The sequence below is a fragment of the Armigeres subalbatus genome, chromosome 2 (genome assembly GCF_024139115.2).
Source record: "Armigeres subalbatus isolate Guangzhou_Male chromosome 2, GZ_Asu_2, whole genome shotgun sequence".
Classification (NCBI taxonomy): Eukaryota; Metazoa; Arthropoda; class Insecta; order Diptera; family Culicidae; genus Armigeres; species Armigeres subalbatus.
The window spans coordinates 118426802-118447605 of record NC_085140.1 but is presented as its reverse complement, the minus strand read 5'-3'; the positions used below and the strand labels follow the sequence as shown (position 1 = coordinate 118447605).

Here is a 20804-nt window from a genome sequence, read left to right as displayed (position 1 = left end):
GATTGGTTTTGATTGGATTTGGATTGGTTTTGATTGGATTGGTTTGGGGTTGGTTTGGATTGGTTTGGATTGGATTTGGATTGGATGTGGATTGGTTTGGATTGGTTTGGATTGGTTTGGATTAAGTGTGGATTGGTTTGGAATGGATATGGACTGGGAATTGGTTTGTGTTTGGATTGGTTTGGATTGGTTTTGGTTGGTTTGGATTGGTTTGGATTGGTTGGATTGGTTTGGTTAGTTTGGATTGGTTTGGATTGGATATGGATTGGTTTGGATTGGTTTAGATTTGAATTGGTTTGGATTGGTTTGATTTGGATTGGATGTGGATTGGTTTGGTTTGGATTGGTTTGGTTTGGTTTGGATTGGTTTGGATTGGTTGGATTGGTTTGGATTGGTTGGATTGGATTGGTTTGGTTGGATTGGATTGGTTGGATTGCGTTTGGATTGGTTTGGATTGGTTTGGTTTGGTTTGGATTGGTTTGGTTGGTTTGGATTGGTTTGGATTGGTTTGGGTTGGTTTGGATTGGTTTGGATTGGTTTGGATTGGATGTGGATTGGTTTGGATTGGTTTGGATTGGTTTGGATTAAATGTGGATTGGTTTGGGATGGATATGGACTGGAATTGGTTTGTGTTTGGATTGGATTTGGATTGGTTTTGATTGGTTTGGATTGGTTTGGATTGGTTTGGATTGGTTGGATTGATTTGGATTGGATGTGGATTGGTTTGGATTGGTTTAGATTTGGATTGGTTTGGATTGGTTTGATTTGGATTGGATATGGATTGGTTTGGTTTGAATTGGTTTGGTTTGGTTTGGATTGGTTTGGATTGGTTTGGATTGGTTTGGATTGGATTGGTTTGGATTGGGTGGATTAGATTTGGATTGCGTTTGGATTGGTTTGGATTGGTTTGGTTTGGTTTGGTTGGTTTGGATTGGTTTGGATTGGTTTGGATTGGATTTGGATTGGTTTGGATTGGTTGGTTTGGATTGGGTGGTTTAGATTGGTTTGGATTGGTTTGGTTGGTTTGGTTTGGATGGGATGTGATTGGGTTTGGTTGGTTTGGATTGGTTTGGATTGGTTTGGATTGGTTTGGATTGGTTTGGATTGGTTTGGATTGGTTTGGATTGGTTTGGTTTGGTTGGTTTGGTTTGGTGTGGTTGGTTTTGGTTTGTTTTGGATTGGTTTGGATTGGTTGGATTGGTTTGGAATTGGTTTGGATTGGTTGGATTTGATTTGGATTGGATGTGGATGTGGATTGGTTTGGATTTGGATTGGTTTGATTTGGATTGGTTTGGATTGGTTTGGATTGGTTTGGATTGGTTTGGATTGGTTTGGATTGGTTTGGATTGTGTTTGGATTGGTTTGGATTGGTTTGGATTGGTTTGGATTGGTTTGGATTGGTTTGGATTGGTTTGGATTGGTTTGGATTGGTTGGATTGGTTTGGTTGTGTTTGGTTGGTTTAGATTGGTTTGGATTGGTTTGGATTGGTTTGGATTGGTTTGATTGGTTTGGATTGGATTTTGATTGGATTGGTTTGGGTTGGTTTGGATTGGATTGGTTTGGATTGGTTTGGATTGGTTGGTTGGTTTGGATTGGATGTGGATTGGTTTGGATTGGTTTGGATTAAATGTGGTTGGTTTGGAATGGATATGGACTGGAATTGGTTTGTGTTTGGATTGGTTTGGATTGGTTTGGATTGGTTTGGATTGGTTTGGATTGGTTTGGATTGGTTTGGATTGGTTTGGTTGATTTGGATTGGTTTGGTTGGATTGGATGTGGATTGGTTTGGATTGGTTTAGATTTGGTTGGTTTGGATTGGTTTGATTTGGATTGGATGTGGTTTGGTTTGGTTTGGTTTGGATTGGTTTGGATTGGTTTGGTTGGTTTGGATTGGATTGGTTTGGATTGGTTTGGATTGGTTGGATTGCGTTTGGATTGGTTTGGTTGGTTTGGTTTGGTTTGGTTTGGATTTGGTTGGTTTGATTGGATTGGTTTGGATTGGTTTGGATTGGTTTGGATTGGTTTGGATTGGTTGGATTGGTTTGGATTGGTTTGGTTTGGTTGGGTGGTTTGGATTGGTTTGGATTAGTTTGGATTGGTTTGGATTGGTTTGGTTGGTTTGGATTGGTTTGGATTGGTTTGGATTGGTTTGGTTGGTTTGGATTGGTTTGGATTGGTTTGGATTGGTTTGGATTGGTTTGGATTGGTTTGGATTGGTTTGGATTGGTTTGGATTGGTTTGGATTGGTTTGGATTGGTTTGGATTGGTTTGGTTGGTTTGGATTGGTTTGGGATTGGTTTGGATTGGTTTGGATTGGTTTGGATTGGTTTGGATTGGTTTGGTTGGTTTGGATTGGTTTGGATTGGTTTGGATTGGTTTGGATTGGTTGGTTTGGTTGGTTTGGTTGGTTTGGTTTGGATTGGTTTGGTTGGTTTGGATTGGTTTGGATTGGTTTGGATTGGTTTGGATTGGTTTGGTTTGGATTGGTTTGGATTGGTTGGTTTGGATTGGTTTGGTTGGTTTGGTTGGTTTGGATTGGTTTGGTTGGTTTGGATTGGTTTGGATTGGTTTGGATTGGTTTGGATTGGTTTGGATTGGTTTGGTTGGTTTGGTTTGGTTTGGTTTGGTTGGTTTGGATTGGTTTGGATTGGTTTGGATTGGTTTGGTTGTGTTTGGATTGGTTTGGATTGGTTTGGATTGGTTTGGATTGGTTTGGATTGGTTTGGATTGGTTTGGATTGGTTTGGATTGGTTGGATTGGTTTGGATTGGTTTGGATTGGTTTGGATTGGTTTGGATTGGTTTGGATTGGTTTGGATTGGTTTGGATTGGTTTGGATTGGATTTGGCTTGGTTTTGGATTGGATTGGTTTGGATTGGATTGGTTTGGATGGGTTTGGATTGGTTTGGATTGGATTGGTTTGGTTTGGATTGGTTTGGATTGGTTTGGATTGGTTTGGTTTGAATTGGTTTGGTTGGTTTGGATTGGTTTGGATTGGTTTGGATTGGATGTTGGATTGGTTTGGATTGGTTTTGATTGGTTTGATTGGTTTGGTTGGTTTGGATTGAACGTGGATTGAACGTGGGTTGTGTTTGGATTGGTTTGGATTGGTTTGGATTGGATGTGGATTGGTTTGGATTGGATGTGGATTGGTTTGGATTGGTTTGGATTGGATTGGTTGGTTTGGATTGGTTTGGTTGGTTTGGATTGGTTTGGATTGGTTTGGTTGGTTTGGATTGGTTTGGTTGGTTTGGATTGGTTTGGATTGGATTGGGTTGGTTTGGGTTGGTTGGTTTGGATTGGTTTGGATTGGTTTGGATTGGTTTGGATTGGTTGGATTGGTTGGATTGGTTTGGATTGGTTTGGATTGGTTTGGATTGGTTTGGATTGGTTTGGATTGGTTTGGATTGGTTTGGATTGGTTTGGTTGGTTTGGATTGGTTTGGATTGGTTTGGATTGGTTTGGATTGGTTTGGATTGGTTTGGATTGGATGTGGATTGGGTGTGGATTGGTTTGGATTGGATTGGTTGGTTTGGATGGGATTGGATTGGTTTGGATTGGTTTGGATTGGTTTGGATTGGTTTGGATTGGTTTGGATTGGTTTGGATTGGATTTGGATTTAGATTTGAATTGGATTTGAATTGGATTTGGATTGGATGTGGATTGGATGTGGATTGGATTTGGATTGGATTTTGATTGGATTTGAATTGGATTTGGATTGAACGTGGATTGAACGTGGATTGTATTTGGATTGGATTTGGATTGGATTTGGATTGGATTTGGATTGGATTTAGATTGGATTTGGATTGGATTGGATTGGATTTGGATTGGATTTGGATTGGTTTTGGATTGGATTTGGATTGGATTTGGATTGGATTTGGATTGGATTTGGATTGGATTTGGATTGGATTTGGATTGGATTTGGATTGGATTTGGATTGGTTTTGGATTGGATGTGGATTGGATTTGGATTGGATTTGGATTGGATATGAATTGGATTTAGATTTAACCTTTCCGTCCCCAACGTCTGTTTTTAAGGGCTTTCAAAAATCTAAACTGCTGTAAAAATCGCATTTCTTGACCGATTCTTTCGCAACAAGTTGCATTCCATCCGGATGGATCCCAATTTTTGATTTATACTAGTTTCGAGGCTATCCACAGTACGGTTCCAGAATTATTCCAGATTCCGTTGGGGTCAGTTGTCCCCGGAATAAGTGGCCATTTACAATTTTAAGTCAAAACAGGTCGTGCGACACCTCAAACTTCATGATTTCACAAAGCAATGATGCGAATGATATTTTTGGGGTTCCTGGCCCACTCGGACTCAATCTGGCCACATCGGTCACAATCCGGGGACCTACGGAATGGCCATTTTCTAAATTGATTCAAAATTGGTCGCGCGACACCTCAAACTTCATGATTTCACAAAGGAATAGTGGGAATGATATTTTTAGGGTTCCTGGCCCACTCGGATTCAATCCGGCCACATCGGTCCCAATCCGAGGACCAACGGAATGGCCATTTTCTAAATTGATTCAAAATAGGTCGTGCGACACCTCAAACTTCGTGATTTCACAAAGCAATGATGAGAATGATATTTTTAGGGTTCCTGGCCCACTCGGATTCAATCCGGCCACATCGGTCACAATCCGGGGACCTACGGAATGGCCATTTTCAAAATTGATTCAAAATAGGTCGTGCGACACCTCAAACTTCATGATTTTACAAAGCAATTATGGGAATGATATTTTTGGGGTTCCTGGCCCACTCGGATTCAATCCGGCCACATCGGTCACAATCCGGGGACCAACGGAATGGCCATTTTCTAAATTGATTCAAAATAGGTCGTGCGACACCTCAAACTTCATGATTTTACAAAGCAATGATGAGAATGATATTTTTAGGGTTCCTGGCCCACTCGAATCCATTCCGGCCACAATCCGGAGGACCTACGGAATGGCCATTTTCTAAATTGATTCAAAATAGGTTGTGCGACACCTCAAACTTCATGATTTCACAAAGCAATGATGAGAATGATATTTTTATGGTTCCTGACCCACTCGGATTCATTCCGGCCACATCGGTCACAATCCGGGGACCAACGGAATGGCCATTTTCTAAATTGATTCAAAATTGGTCGTGCGACACCTCAAACTTCATGATTTTACAAAGCAATGATGAGAATGATATTTTTAGGGTTCCTGGGCCACTCGGATTCAATCTGGCCACATCGGTCACAATCCGGGGACCTACGGGATGGCCATTTTCTAAATTAATTCAAAATAGGTCATGTGACACCTCAAACTTCATGATTTTACAAAGCAATGATGGGAATGATACAAGGGCGTAGCCAGAGTGGGCAGGTTGGGGCAAAACAACTCGAAAAGTTTCGGGCTCAAGAATTCTCCTTGGAATCCTTCTAGAAGCTCCCCTGGGAACTTCTATTTTCCTCCGGAAAGTAATCTACAAATTCCTTTGAAAATCGTTCGAAAATCCTTCTCATGCAATTGTAATTTCTCCTTATCTATAAACCCCTCACTAAATTTGTTTTTTAGGAAATTCATGAGGAAATTCCTTGAAGATGTTTTTTCTTCTCCAATTTTTCCTTCTAGACATTTCTTTGGCTATTCTTGCTAAAAAAACCTTCGGCATTTCCTTCAGGAATACATTCGAGAGTTCCTTCAAGAATACAAACGGAATTTCCTTCCAAAATTCCGCTATGAGTTTCTTCAGAATTTTATGACGGAAATCCTCCGATTTCGCTTCACAGTTTCACAAATTCCTTCGGAAATTCTTCTAGGAACTTCTCCGGGCATTCCTCCAGGAACTCTTCCTTTAATTCCTCCAGGATAACTTTCAGGAGTTTTTCCTGTAATACCTCCATAAATTTAATAGCGAAATCCTCTAGGATTTCATTCTGGAATTCTTTCCGCTATTACTTCAAAATATCCTTCAAGAATTCATCTAAAAATTTCTTTAGAAATTTATCCAGGAATTCGTCCATATATTTCCTCGGAAATTCTTCCAGGTATTTTCCCGGGAATTGCTTCAGGTACTTCTCCAGGAATACCTTCAGGAATTTCTCCCGAAATTTTTCCGCGGAATTGTCCTGGAATGCTTTCCGGACTTCACTAGAAATTCACTCCAGAATTTCATTCGGATATTAATTTGAGAGTTCCTCCAAGATATCTTTCAAGAGTTCTTCCAAGTATTTCTTCAGAACTATCTCCGGAAATTCATCCGATAATTTTTTCAGCATTTCATCTGGGAATTTCTGCAATAATTTCTCCTGGTATTTTTCCGGGAATTCCTTCAGATATTTATCCAGAAATTCCTTCATGAACTTCTCCAAGAATTAGTTCAGGACTTCCTTGTGAGAATTTTTCCGGAAGTGCTTGTGGGATCTCCTCCAGGAGTTTTTCCAAGAGTTCCTCTGGGAATCCCTCCAAGAACTTCACAGGGAAATCCAGGAGGATATATGGCAGGAATTTCACGGGAAATGGGATTTCGAAAGTTCCTCTAGAAATTTTTTTGAGAATTTATCTACAAAATCCTCCAGAAGTTCCTCGGAGAATTTCTCTGGGAGCTGCTCTGGGAGATCTTTTGAGAACTCTTTCAGGAGTTCCTCCTGGAATTCTTACGGAAGTCCATTTGGAAGTTCATCCAAGAGTTCTTACGAGAGTTACTCTAGAAATTCTTCCTGTAGTTCTTTAAGAAATTCCTCCAGAAGTTCCACCGGAAGTTTCTCCGAAAAATTCTCTGATAATTTCTCCGGAAATTCCTCCAGAAATTCCTCCAGGAGCTCCTCCGGAAATTACTCCAGGAGTTCCTTCTTAGAGGAACACTCGGGGGAACTGCCGTAGAAACTTCCGGAGGAATGCTCATAGAAACTGCCGGTGGATCTCCCGGAGGAATTCTCGTAGTAACTGCCGAAAGAGCTCCCGGAGGAATTTCAGGAGGAACTCCTAGCAGAATTCCTAGAGGGACTCCCAGAGAAACTATTGGAAGAACTATCGGAGGAATTTCCAGCTGAATTTCTGAAGAAGGACTAAATGATTTCCTGGAAGAGCTACTGGTGGAACTCCCGGAGGCATTATTGAAATAACTTCCGGAGGAATTTCTGAAAAAACTCCAGGGAGAATTTTCAAATGAAAAGGAACTGCCAGTGAAACTACCAGAAGAATGCTCGAAAAAATTCTTGGATAATTCATCTTATACACAAATCTCGTCTAGCTGAAACCTTTCTAGGGGCATGTAGCTGAGCTGGATCATCATCATCATCAGAGGACCTCCCGGAGGAGCTCCCAGAGAAAATCTTGGTGGAGCTTCTGGAGGATTTTCTATATAAATTCCAGAAGAAGCCTAAATGGATTCCATAAAGAAAGCTTGAATGAATTCCCGGAAGAAATTCTGGAGAAATTCCCGGAAGAGGATCTGCCGATAGAACTACCGGAATAATTCTCGGAGAAAATCCTGCAGGAACTCTTTGAGGAACTGCCGGTGGAATTCTCGGAGAAACTCCAGGAGGAATTTTCAGAAAAACTCCTGGAGGATGTCCCAGTAGCAATCTTGAAGTTTCCACCGGAATTCTATCAGGATTTCTTTGGGAATTAATCTAGGAATTCCTCCGAAAATTCCATTGTTGATTTCATTTACGGTATAATTTCAGCATACATTTTCGGTGGAATTCCTGGGTCCCGTGATTGTGACCGATGTGGTCGGAATTGAATCCGAGTGGGCCAGGAACCCTAAAAATATCATTCTCATCATTGCTTTGTGAAATCATGAAGTTTGAGGTGTCGCACGACCTATTTTGAATCAATTTAGAAAATGGCCATTCCGTTGGTCCTCGGATTGTGATCGATGTGGCCGGATTGTATCCGAGTGGGCCAGGAACCCTAAAAATATCATTCTCATCATTGCTTTGTGAAATCATGAAGTTTGAGGTGTCGCACGACCTATTTTGAATCAATTTAGATAATGGCCATTCCGTAGGTCCTCCGGATTGTGGCCGGAATGGATTCGAGTGGGCCAGGAACCCTAAAAACATCATTCTCATCATTGCTTTGTAAAATCATGAAGTTTGAAGTGTCGCACGACCTATTTCGAATCAATTTAGAAAATGGCCACTCCGTAGGTCCCCGGATTGCGACCGATGTGGCCGGATTGAATCCGAGTGGGCCAGGAACCCTAGAAATATCATTCCCATCATTGCTTTGTAAAATCATGAAGTTTGAGGTGCCGCACGACCAATTTTGAATCAATTTAGAAAATGGCCATTCCGTTGGTCCCCGGATTGTGACCGATGTGGCCAGATTGAGTCCGAGTGGGCCAGGAACCTCAAAAATATCATTTGCATCATTGCTTTGTGAAATCATGAAGTTTGAGGTGTCGCACGACCTGTTTTGACTTAAAATTGTAAATGGCCACTTATTCCGGGGACAACTGACCCCAACGGAATCTGGAATAATTCTGGAACCGTACTGTGAATAGCCTTGAAACTAGTATAAACCAAAAATTGGGATCCATCCGGATGGAATGCAACTTGTTGCGAAAGAATCGGTCAAGAAATGCGGTTTTTACAGCAGTTTGGATTTTTGAAAGCCCTTAAAACAGACGTTGGGGACGGAAAGGTTAATTTGGAATAGATTTGCATTGGATTTAGATTTAATTTAGAATAGATTTGCATTGGATTTAGAAAGGGTGTGGATTTAATTGCATAAGATTTGGATTGAAATTGATTTAGATTGAAAAAGTTTGAAATGAGATTGAATTTAAATTGTATGGATTTGAATTAGATTTGGATTAAATTTGGATTGGAATTGATTTTTATAAGATTTGTATTGGATTAAGATTGAAATCGGATTGGATTTGGATAGCATCTGGATTGATTTTGAATTAGATTTGGAATATTTGAATTGGATGTGGATTGAATTTGGAGAAGTTTGGATTAGATTTGGATTGGATTTTGATTGGATATGGATTGGTTTTGGGTTTGATTGAATAAATAACAGCTTTCACTTAGAGTTATTTAAGTTGACACAAATTTGTATGTTGCCAATCTAACAGGATTTTTTGTTTGTTGGCCGTTTCTATTCTCTCCGCATATTTCTGTATGTACAACGTCTCTGATGGGTACATTAAATTTATTCATATGATGAAGAAATTCGTTTCTATTTTCCAATCCGGAACTATTTGGTGGAAATCCTTTAGGATTAAATTTTGTTGTGATCTCTATGTTATTTTGTGGAACATCTATTCAAGATAACCGCACTATTGGGGAAATTTCTGTACTAGTCATAGTTGGGTGTATTTTCCTGCCGTGTCTGGTCTGTCTGATGTATGTATGTTGACCATAATAGGTAGGGACGCGTGTAATATGTTCTGGTGCTACGCTACAATAATTACCACTAGGACCTGCGGCTAGTCCGGCGTCGGTCTTCTTCTTGCAGGTGGGATAGCGTCCACACTCGTTTCCTTCACGTTGGCCCAGGGAACAGGAGTCGTACGACATTACGCACACCTGGCTTGAGAGGCACCCGATGTCACTGCACTGGCGGCCATACTCTGGGAAGAAAATATGGTAAAATATGAGGTTAGTGAACTTAACGACCGGGCTGCATATGCTAATGGAGATTAAATATGGTTGTAACGAGGCTAATAATGAATATCCTCATCCAACAACGTTCAAGCAGTTATAATGACATGAACATTTGCACGTCTAGTAGATGGATGGTAATTCGACGAAATAAGAGACTAAAATCTGGCTCTTCAACGGTCATCAGTTGGTAGAAATACCTTTTTGGTATTCTCTTTATTCGTCGTACTTCCCGTAAATGTAACAATACCTAAATTAACGGGCGAAATTAAGTTAAAAAAAAACAGTCAAGCAAATCTGTGATTTTTAGCATTTGGATACAATTTTTAACGGATTATTGAGGCAAAATGCATCTGCAACACTAATTGAACGTAATGAGCGGTACTGCTAAAAAATTGCAGATGAAAAGTGTTTTGCCTTCATGATTATACGGCTTTGTTTTAATGTGAATGTTATCAATATGAGCTCGCTATATCTATAGGTTTTCATCACCATTCAACAGTAAATCACATCCGGTACTAAATATAGTTTAATGTGGCATCAATTGTGCTAAGGTCAAATGAATACAAAATGCATCCAGTTTGTGCAGAGAAGGACAGAGCTGTCAGCCACTACACTCTCATGCATTATTCGTCGTCACACGCCTGATGAACATGACCCGATTATCACACGTCCATCATTACTTATCCCGTTCCGAAAAGCAGTGTGCTTCGAATTTTTCAACGTCGTCGTCACTCGTCGCACTACGGTCGTTTTGGCACAAGACTTACGGAAACATTGTCCGGTCTTATCTCGGTCAGTAGTACTATGGATCGGTTTAACCCACTGAGCGCCACACGTATGCATGCACGTGGCCCAAACGAAACCCCCTAACCTGTAAAATGCAAATATAGGCACCCATTGTCCTTCGTCACATGCCGTAGCCTCAGTGCTGGGTCTGCTGCTTTACAACATTGCACCGCATAAATAGTCCACCGACTGAACGGGTAGGCCTCTTGCCTTTGTTTGCCTTGGTGACCGCAAAAATTAACAACTTTAACATTTTTTTTCTGTGTCCTGTTCAATTTTCTGCTTGGCCGTGCTACGTGGGAATCCTTATCTCAGGATTACATAAATGAACGATGTTCTGTGTTAGGGCCGCAGCCGTTCTGTTGGTTGAATCACTTTTTCACGTACTTTTGCTGCACTACCCCTGCCGCAATCTGATGGTGTCCTTCCCACAGATCCCCGAAACCCTCCCGGAGCATAACCCAGGCACGTCCGGCGGAGAGTTATTCCGTTCTGTAGGCGCAGGCAGCCGAATTGCCTTTGTATGTACCACCACGACCGTTCCGTGTTCGACCGGGGACCACGACCAACAACAACGTATCGTTCATTGTCGGTTCTTTGTTCTTGGATCAGGCCAGTCCACAATTGTGGCAGCACTAGCAGTTCGTCGACGTAAAAAGCAACATAAGGAACACAGTGTATGCTGGTTTTGTTGTGCACCAGGCCCGAGCAGCCAGGCAGGCCAGGAACCGGCAGCGCACCAATCACAAATCCTTTCTTTCCTACATAAAGCATACAATTTTGCAGATTCCTGCTTTTTATGGTGCTTATAAACTCTGCGCTATGCACGGAATGCTTTCTGTTTGAATTCAAATTATCATCGGTACGTGTTTCGAGTAACTAATCATCAAACACAGTGCTCCCGATAAAATTCGATCGGAAGCGGAATCCAGCGAACGGGTTGTCAGGAGGGCTGACGCGGAGATGTATTGGGCTGATTGTTTGGTTCGACTCGTCTCGTACCACAAATTTATGGAATTTTTGGGTAGTGTTTCTCAATCCTTGCGAACAAGTCGATTGATTGAATTCTTTAGTACATAGATATCTGTGTATCTTAAAGAGAAGTAAAGTAGACTGATCGATTTCGGTTTGTTGATAAACCACTTGCAAATGTTTTCAACTATTGTTCTATTTATGGTTTCCGTCAAATTGTGTTAGATGCATCATATATCTGATCTAACAGTAACACCTTGCTATTCTACTGTATTTCCACGGAATATTTTTATATTGATTTACCAAAAATATGTTCTGATTTCATCCGTATAATTATCCTGAATTGCCCTGGGATTTTTATAACAATTCAATTCTACAAAAAACGATATTTTTTTCAATTTCTGTAGAAACTTTGTTCAAGATTCCTCTGAGTTTCCATAATTTTTTATTACAATTTTCATTCAATTTCCATACCAGAAATTTTACATATTTCCATCAGGAAATCCTTTGAAATTTTGGATCTTATTTACCTAGTGACTGTGGTATCCTGATAGGAACGTTTGGAATGTTGAGCGTGACTACTGCGCATGAGACGTCAGATAGGCATGGATACTAGATCTGTTCACCATTTTCAAAAGTATTCCAGATTTAAAGTGCCACCCTTGTATTTCAATTGATATCTTAAATGGAGTATCCTTACCAATTTTCAGCCAAATCCAAAGGAGATTTAGAGGTGCATCAAACAAGATTTGTGATTTTTCAGACTTTATCATACAAATGTCGTCTGGATGCATCAATTTTACTCCACATAATAGAAGCATTAGCCGTTAATAGCTGCTTTAGACTATGTATTATCTACCACTTTGTCACTGATGCTAGGATGTTCAGAGTGCCTACTCTATGACTTTTAGTAGATTTAGCTGAACAAATGCCTAAAAACCAAAAAAATGTGGTGCTTCTGGAGGTAGTATAAATTTTTAATACCTATGTGCCCAATTCAATTTTTCCGTTCATTTGCTTGTGCTGCGGAAATTTCGTCCATACATCACTTTATTCTAAAACATAATCTTCGGCATGTAATAATGCAGTTTCCATGAAAAACTCAACATTTGAATGGGGTAGTCAAGCTACACCATACCCCCATGCTAAAGAAAAGTTGAGTATGATTTGTGAGCAAAGTCATTCAATAAGCTCAACCCACTGGTATGTATCTAGATTGGGCTATGTGGTAGTACCAGGACCTGAAGATCAAGAGGTCCACGGATCGAGGCGCCGAGTAGAAGTAAAGTCTTATGGAAATTGACATATGAGTTTTTGATGAAAACTGCATTATTACATGCCGAAGATTATTTTTCAGAATAAAGTGATGTATGGATGAAACTTTAGCAACATTCGCAGCAAAATTGGGCACATATTGAAAATTTACATATACTACCCCCCAAATACCTAAAATTATTTTTCTGGTTTTTAGGCATTTGTTCAGCTAAATCTACTAAAAAGTCATAGAATAGGCACTCTGAACATCCTAGAATCAATGACAAAGTGGTAGATAATAGTCTAAAGAAGCTATTAACGGCTAATGCTTCTATTGTGTGGTGTAAAATGGATGCATTCAGATGACATATCTATGCGAAAGGCTAAATAATTACAAATCTTATTTGATGCACCTCTCAATCTCCATAGATTTGGCTGAAAATTAGTCAGGATAGTTCAATCAAAGTTAATTGCCTTTTTCCGGGGATTAGACCACCCGACTTGGACGTTAATTTACAATGTTATGAAAACTCATATGTGAATATGTACGTTATGTGGAAGATATTGATTTGGAAAGCAGCAACAGCAACAACATGGCAGGATCGCAAAATGAGCGGCCTAATTCCGCCGAATGAGCTATCCGTTGTTGGTTTGATCGCTTGTGGGCTGTCTTGTCGAGCGTACAACTCCGTGCGGCACGGACGAGGAAAAAGAGACAACGTCATGGCCTGCTATTCACTAGTCAACTAGGCAACCGAACCGTTATACGGATGATATTTTTTTATCTGTCATCAATGCACACGCTGGAAGTGGATTGTCCAATTTCTAAAAATCTCACCCTCACACATCCATCAATGGACATTGTTTCTAAATTCAACAAATTTTGTTACTACTTTGAAAGTATTTTGAAGCGTAAATCATGGTCTTTAAAAGCGTAATAAAACCAAAAAAAAAATGGGTTGAAGATATTTTTTTTATTTTCAATAAAAAATCTTTGGAAATTCCAATAAAAATTCGCTGGGATTTTTCAAGGGTAAATTATTCGAAATATGCAAAAGAAATGCTTGGGGATTTCCAGAAAAAATCTATCTAATAACAATCTCGAAGAATTTTAAATCAACCCTCCGCATATCTCTTCGTAGGAATTCCGAAGAATTCCCCGTGAAACTACCAAAGAATTCCCTCTTATAACGGGGAATTTCAAAGAAGTTACGTTTAAAATCTCAAAAAAAAAAAATCCTCGTAGCACTATAAAAAAAACTTACCGTGTAAATAGCGAAGAATTACTCGTGAACATTCTGACGACTTTGTCGCGGAAATTCCGAAGAACTTCGGAGCTACCACAAGCTGCGGTGACATTTTTTATAGTTTCGAAGCATAATTATATTATACTATATATAATAGCCCTGTTTGTCTGTCCGGTGACTAGCCAACCAGACGCAGCACGCGGGGAATTTCTCACAAGAAATAAAATATTCGACACTTCAATTCTTTTTTACTATCAGATGCAGAAAACAAAACCAGTGACAACCTTAGACAACCAGACACAGCATTTGATGAAAAAAATCACAGACAACAGACGTTGAAAATTTTGTTTTTTTTATTGCCTGAATTAATAAATCGATTATGTTCAATACAAAAACACTTGCCATGGGCGCTACTGCGTCCACAAATAAACTAGTCCAACATAATTGCAACAAAAAAAAATAATTAAAAAAACTAATTTTCAAATATTGTAATGAATTTACAGTCCGGGTGAACAATGCCCAAAAAGCAGTTTGTCCTGGAAATCGTCTGCAAATTCATCCAAGAAAATTCTCTTTAAAATCTTCCAGAAGTTTCTCCTGAAAATTCTGCGGAGTACTCGGAGTTTCGGATCTACACAGAAATCCTCCTGAAAATCCTACATAAGTAGCTCAAAATATTACTCAAGAGTTATAACCAGGGGTGGCATTGTGCATCTCGATTCGAACGTAATTCTATCGAGTCGAACATGTTTGGCATTACGGCTTTCGATTCGATCTCGAAAACGACTCATCGTTCGAGTATGCTCGAGGAGGTACAAGAATAACGAGATGTTTTGACATTATGGAGACTCGATAGCACACTGAAAAACGACTCAAGTCGAATGAAAATCACTCGTCACCTTTATAGCTTTCGAATGTTGTTCGAGAGTCATTTCTTGCTGAAAGTTTTTCATTATATTTGTTATTATTTCTCTACAGGAAGAGTATAAATGTTTCATTATTGTATCTTGAAGGAAAGAATGTCATTAGTATACCTACTTTTATAGTTTCCAGACAATATGCAATCTCTAATTATCCCGAAATCCTCGTAAAAACGACTTCAACTTAAATCATTTTTTTTGATTTCTTGACAATTTCGATAAACCGCGTGAAAAATCTATGGAGAAAATCTGCGTAAAAACGTATATATTCCAAAATCTACGTAAAAATAGTTGAGTTAAATAAAAAAAAAACGCGCAAGAGATGACCCAAGTGCATCTAACTAAAACACATGGACACATCAAAGTAATTTATTATCGAATCCTTTTTTAGCTTTAAATTATTTAGCTCAAAATTGGATATGTGGCATAAACTCGAATAAATAAAATAAATGCTAAAGCATTTGATGAGTTTGATTGCTCTACGCATGCGGTCGCGTGTATTCAGACGACTAATCACAGTGGAAGACCGACACTTGATTACAATTAGAGCAATCAAACTAAACAAATGCTTTAGAAAAGCCATGCACAGCCAAGACATTTAACAAAAACAAAATGGTTTTCGTACGGCCGAGAATTGCTTATAATTTATTATAACTTATAATTTGTGTCGTAACTATATCTCAATTTATAAAACATGTCGTATCGGCATAATGTTTTAATCGGTTTCAACTGCTCAATAAATAATATTGCTTTTATAGTCACTGAGCACGATTTGCTTGTTGATAAATTAACTGCCAATTCATGCCATGGAGGATGCCTTTCCAACAGGCAACATGCTACACGCAGATGAAATTACTCTTATTCTCTTTGTTTACTCACATTCGCAATGCGCTGAAGGTTGTCTCTCCAGCGGGCGGCATGATAAACACGGAGACAGCTATCTCTTATTCTCTCTGTTTACATTTCGTTTGACAGAACATACTCGATTGAGCTAGTACAGCACCATTCGAAATCTTGTACTGCGACTGAATGAAGTCGAACGAAATACATAATGCCGCAATTTTTACGAAACGAATGCAAAAACGTACGAATCGAGTGATTCGATTCGAGATGCGCAATGTCACCCCAGAATTCCTACAACTTTCCACAAACTCCGCCAGGAAGAAAGTCGTCCGGAAGTTCCACCAGGAATGATTCTAGACAACAGTGCCAGATTACCTTCATATAGAACTACATACAAAATTCGACTCGCATTTTAATTGAAGGAACGGTCAGTTTCGTGTTAACCCTTCTGCTTGTTTAATCCGCCCAGTTCCACCCATATGGTTTTGATAGTTGAAGTACAGTTGTATTGGTGCACCCGGTTGAGTGAAAGCTGTTGACAATACACCGCCATATGGGCTCTCCCGTCGCGTCGCCAGTGCCCAATAAAGAAGCACCACAATAAGCTCAATGAAAAATTCAACCTCCACATACCAACCCTCATACAAACCTAAAACGCCCTGTCAGCCACTATCCAATGCAGCCGAAATATTCGGAGGACACCCAGAAAATGAGACAAAACCAACTGACCGTGGCGGAGCAAAATCCATTTTTGAGCCACCCTAAATATTTATTTACTGCTACCGGTTCCCTTGTTTACATTCGCTCCGCGATCGAATTTTTGATACATTTTTCGGGCTAAAATCGCGATTTATATTCAGTTTAATCGATGTCAGGACATATCGTGGCGCTAACATCGACTATGACCACTATCTGGTAATGGTTAAACCACCGACAAACTGACGTGCATGCCCATACAAGTGAAGGGTCTGTTCAAATATTACGTAACGCGAAAAATGTTGTTTTAAAGAACCCCCCACCCCCTCGTTACAATGTGTAACAAATTTCATAACTACCCACACCCCTATGCGTAACGCGTGACAAAAACAGTTTTAGGGAAGATCCATTAATTACGTAACGCAAAAATTGGCCAATTTCAAGCCCCCCTCCCCCCTATGTCACACTTTTTCTATGAAGCTTCTGAAATTTTTGTACGAACCGTCACACTTCAGATAACCCCCCCTCCCCCCTCTAAGCGTTACGTAATTTATGGATGCTCCCTTATGAAAAAATAAATCTTGTTTTTGGTTAAATTTTAAACACGATATAATAATTATTATGTATTGTACATTGTATGTTGTTTTAAAGATAATAAATTTTTTTTTTTAATTTTATAGATATTTTATCTCTATGCACATAATTTGTTACGCGTAACAAAATCTAGGAGGACCCCCTCCCCATATATTTTGCGTAACAAATCGTAACCAAAATTAAACAACCCACACCCCCTACTGCGTTACGTAATATTTGAACAGACCCGAACTCTTTTTTTTAACCGCTGTAATCATTTTCCAACCACTAACTCCATCTGCATTAGGCTTTCAGCGATCGTGTACGTACACGCACGTTTCACTCACACTTTTACTCGGTTTGTTTGCAACCACGAGCAGCTGTCACGGCAAAATTAAATGGGATTGTTTGCAACCACGAACCCGCGTTTGTGTTGGTGAGAAATGTCGGCGAGACCCTAATGATGATTTACACATCGTCTGTTCAATGTATGTGTGTGCAAGAAAACCCCTAACAACTAAAACACTTTACTCATTTCTGAGTAAGTAATCTCCAACTGACTTTTACAATTCCATTGACGTTCACTATGCAAATGGATCATTTAAATACTTTAATTGATTTGACGTCAAAAATAATCAAAATTATCTGCGATGTATGAAGATTTAGTGTAAATTTACATTAAGTTGAGACATTTTTAGAATGTTGAAATTATTCGCATCGACCATTGAGTGAAATATTTTGAGAGTGCACGTTATGTTTACATCGAACAGCTGGTAATTTTTCCTGCAGATTGCACCTTCTTCTTCTCGGCTTTATCACCTTTCGCAAAATGTCACAATCAATTTGACATTAACGATCACTGGATATTCGAATTGACCGTTTCACATTTTCGGTCAGGGTGTGAATTTTAGTTGCACGTCAGTTTGTCGGTGGTTAAACTACACCCAAAGCTATTCGTCATCAACAATGTTCGGTATCGACGGCGGTACGACCTGGAGCGACTGAAGGAACCTTAGGTCGCAACTGCATACGTGCAGCATCTCGAGGCAGCATTGCCGGAAGAAGGTGAGCTCGTTGAGGCCCGTCTGCTGGGAGGACTGCTGGAATACAGTTAAATCAGCCATTACCGACGCAGCGGAGAACATCGTCGGGTATGTGGAACGAAGTCGACGGAACGATTGGTTCGACGAAGAGTGCAGACAGATTCTGGAGGGAAAGGACGCAGCGCGGGCTGTCGCGCTGCTGCAAGGTACCCGGCAGAACGTGGAATGTTATAGACGGAAGCGGAGACAGCAGACCTACCCTTTTTCAGAAGAAGAAACGCCGCCTTGAAGAAGCGGAGTGCAAGGGGATGGAACAGCTGTGCCGTTCTCAAGAAACACGCAAGTTCTATCAGAAGCTCAACGCGTCCCGCAAAGGCTTTGTGCCGGGAGCCGAGAGAAGGATGGGAGCGTCTTGACGGACGAACGTGTGGTGATCGCCAGGTGGAAGCAGCACTACGATGAACATTTAAATGGCACTGAGAGTACAGGCAGTGAAAGTCAAGGCAGCGTTACGTCAGTTCAGCGGACGATGGAAGCCAACCAGCCCCCACCTTTAGGAAGTTAAGGATGCCATCCAACAGCTAAATACCAATAAAGCAGCTGGTAAGGATGGTATCGGAGCTGAGCTCATCAAGATGGGCCTGGAAAAGCTGACCACTTGCCTGCACAAAATGATTGTCAGAATATGGGAAACTGCTCAGCTATCGGAGGAGTGGAAGGAAGGGGTAATATGAACCATCAACAAGAAAGGCGACTAGCTGTGGTGCGAGAACTTTCGAGCATCTTTCATCGTCCGTCACCAATAGTGAATGAGTTCGTGGGAAGTTATCAAGCCGGCTTGATAACGGCTATCTTGAATGTACGGCAAAACCTTCAAAAATGCCGTGAACACCAGGTCCCACTGCATCATCTGTTCATTGATTTCAAGGTGGCATACGACAGTATAGACCGCGTAGAGCTATGGAAAATTATGGACGAGAACAGCTTCCTTAGAAAGCTTTCCAGACCGATCAAAGCAACAACGGTGGGAGGCGTGCAAAACTGTGTGAATATTTCGGGCGAACGTTCCTGTTCGTTCGAATCGTGCCGGGGACTAAGACAAGTTTGATGGACTTTCGTGCCTGTTGTTCACCATTGCGCAAGATATGTCATGCGGAGAGCCGGGTGTAACAGCCGGGGTACGATTTTCAACAGATCCAATCAATTTATTTGTTTAGCCGATGACATTGACATTATCGGCCAAACAGTTGCAAAGGTGGCAGAACTGTACACTTGCCTGAAACGCGAAGCAACAAAAGTTGGGATGAAGTATGACTGCATCGAAGACAAAGTACATGCTTGTGGGCGGAACCGAGCGCGACAGGGCCCGCCTGGGAAGCAGTGTTACGATATACGGAAATACCTGACGAATTTGTCTACCTTGGATCCTTGCTAACGGCTGATAACAATGTTGAAAGTCGTGAAATACGAAGGCACATCATATGTGGAAGTCGGGTCTACTACGGGCTCCAGAAGAAACTGCGGTCAAAAAAGATTCACACCTGCACCAAATGTATAAAACGCTGATAAGACCGGTAGTTCCTTACGGACATGAAACTTGGACCATACTCGAGGAGAACTTACAAGCACTCGGAGTTTTCAAATCACGAGTGCCTAGTACTATCTTTGGCGGTGTGTGGCGGTGAAGGATGAACCACGAGCTCGCCCAGCTCTATGGCGAACCCAGCATTCAGAAGGTACCCAAGACCGGAAGGGTACGAAGGGCAGGACATGTCGCAAGAATGCCGAACAGCAATCATGCAAAGATGGTATTCGCTTTAGACCCGGCAGGCACAAGAAGGCGTGGAGCCGTGTATTGTGGCGTCAAATTGTTAACTCAAAGCTATCTGTTTAGATGTAAGCCAAATAAATGAAATATATTGAATGATTGAGATGTCAAGCCATGAATAAAGGAAGACTAAAATTTTAAAAACCCTGTATTTATGGCATCTGGTCACTAAGTCGGTACGGTATACAATATGAGTATGTTGAGAAACACTGCTTTGGAAGGAACATATCGCATACCGCACAAATTTTAGCCTACGAATTTAGCTTCCTTCGAACGTCCAGTTCCACGGAACGTTATATGGAACGACAATTTTTTTTGGAATGATAGGTCTCTGCGCCGTCGGTCTGTGTCGGGAGAATTTCCGGGACTCTAGTTTGATTTGGCTTCGGTACAATGCTAATCGATTGTGATGCAATTCCTCCCTAGTTCCGAGAGCCTTCCTCCGTTGCACCGCCACCGATAACATCCAGTTGATTGTCGGTTGAAATTTAGGTTTTTCGGTTTAGTCAACACGTCATGTCGGGGCTCCTAATTTTATTCTAGAGCTGTGTGTGCGGACTGCAGTGTGCCCATGCTGAAACGCGGTATGTTGATGTCCGTGAATTATGAATATTTATTTCGTCACATGTCGTTCGGCGACATCGGTGCTAGCTGGTTGGATGATTGGATGCTGGTAGAATTTTTCCGATGCGATTGGATCGTACGTACACATATTCAATTTGGGTCTTATATTTGGCATTTCGAGCACAGTTGTGCAGTGAATACAAATTACGTCAATCAGATAGACAACGAGTGCCAAAGCGATGCGATGTGCTGGCCAGATTGGCCAAGGTCGACTGACCTGAATTTTTTAACAGGATTTCTAAAACTGTTCCGTTGTGGCTGTGAGCCATTGCAGGGATGTGGTTTGGCTGATGATTTGACGTAGAAATTCAGATATTCACATAGCTGGGGTAGTTGATGGATCTAGTTTAGATGTATCCGTTGGGATCAATATGATTACTGGCTGAAATGACGTACAGGGGCAGTTTCAAGGTTTTAGA

General features: G+C 40.7%; 1 pseudogene; it reads right to left on the bottom strand.

Annotated features, from left to right (window-relative positions):
* The window catches only part of LOC134210722 (leukocyte receptor cluster member 8 homolog), a 308392-nt pseudogene that overhangs the window by 19590 nt on the left and 267998 nt on the right, over positions 1-20804 (bottom strand).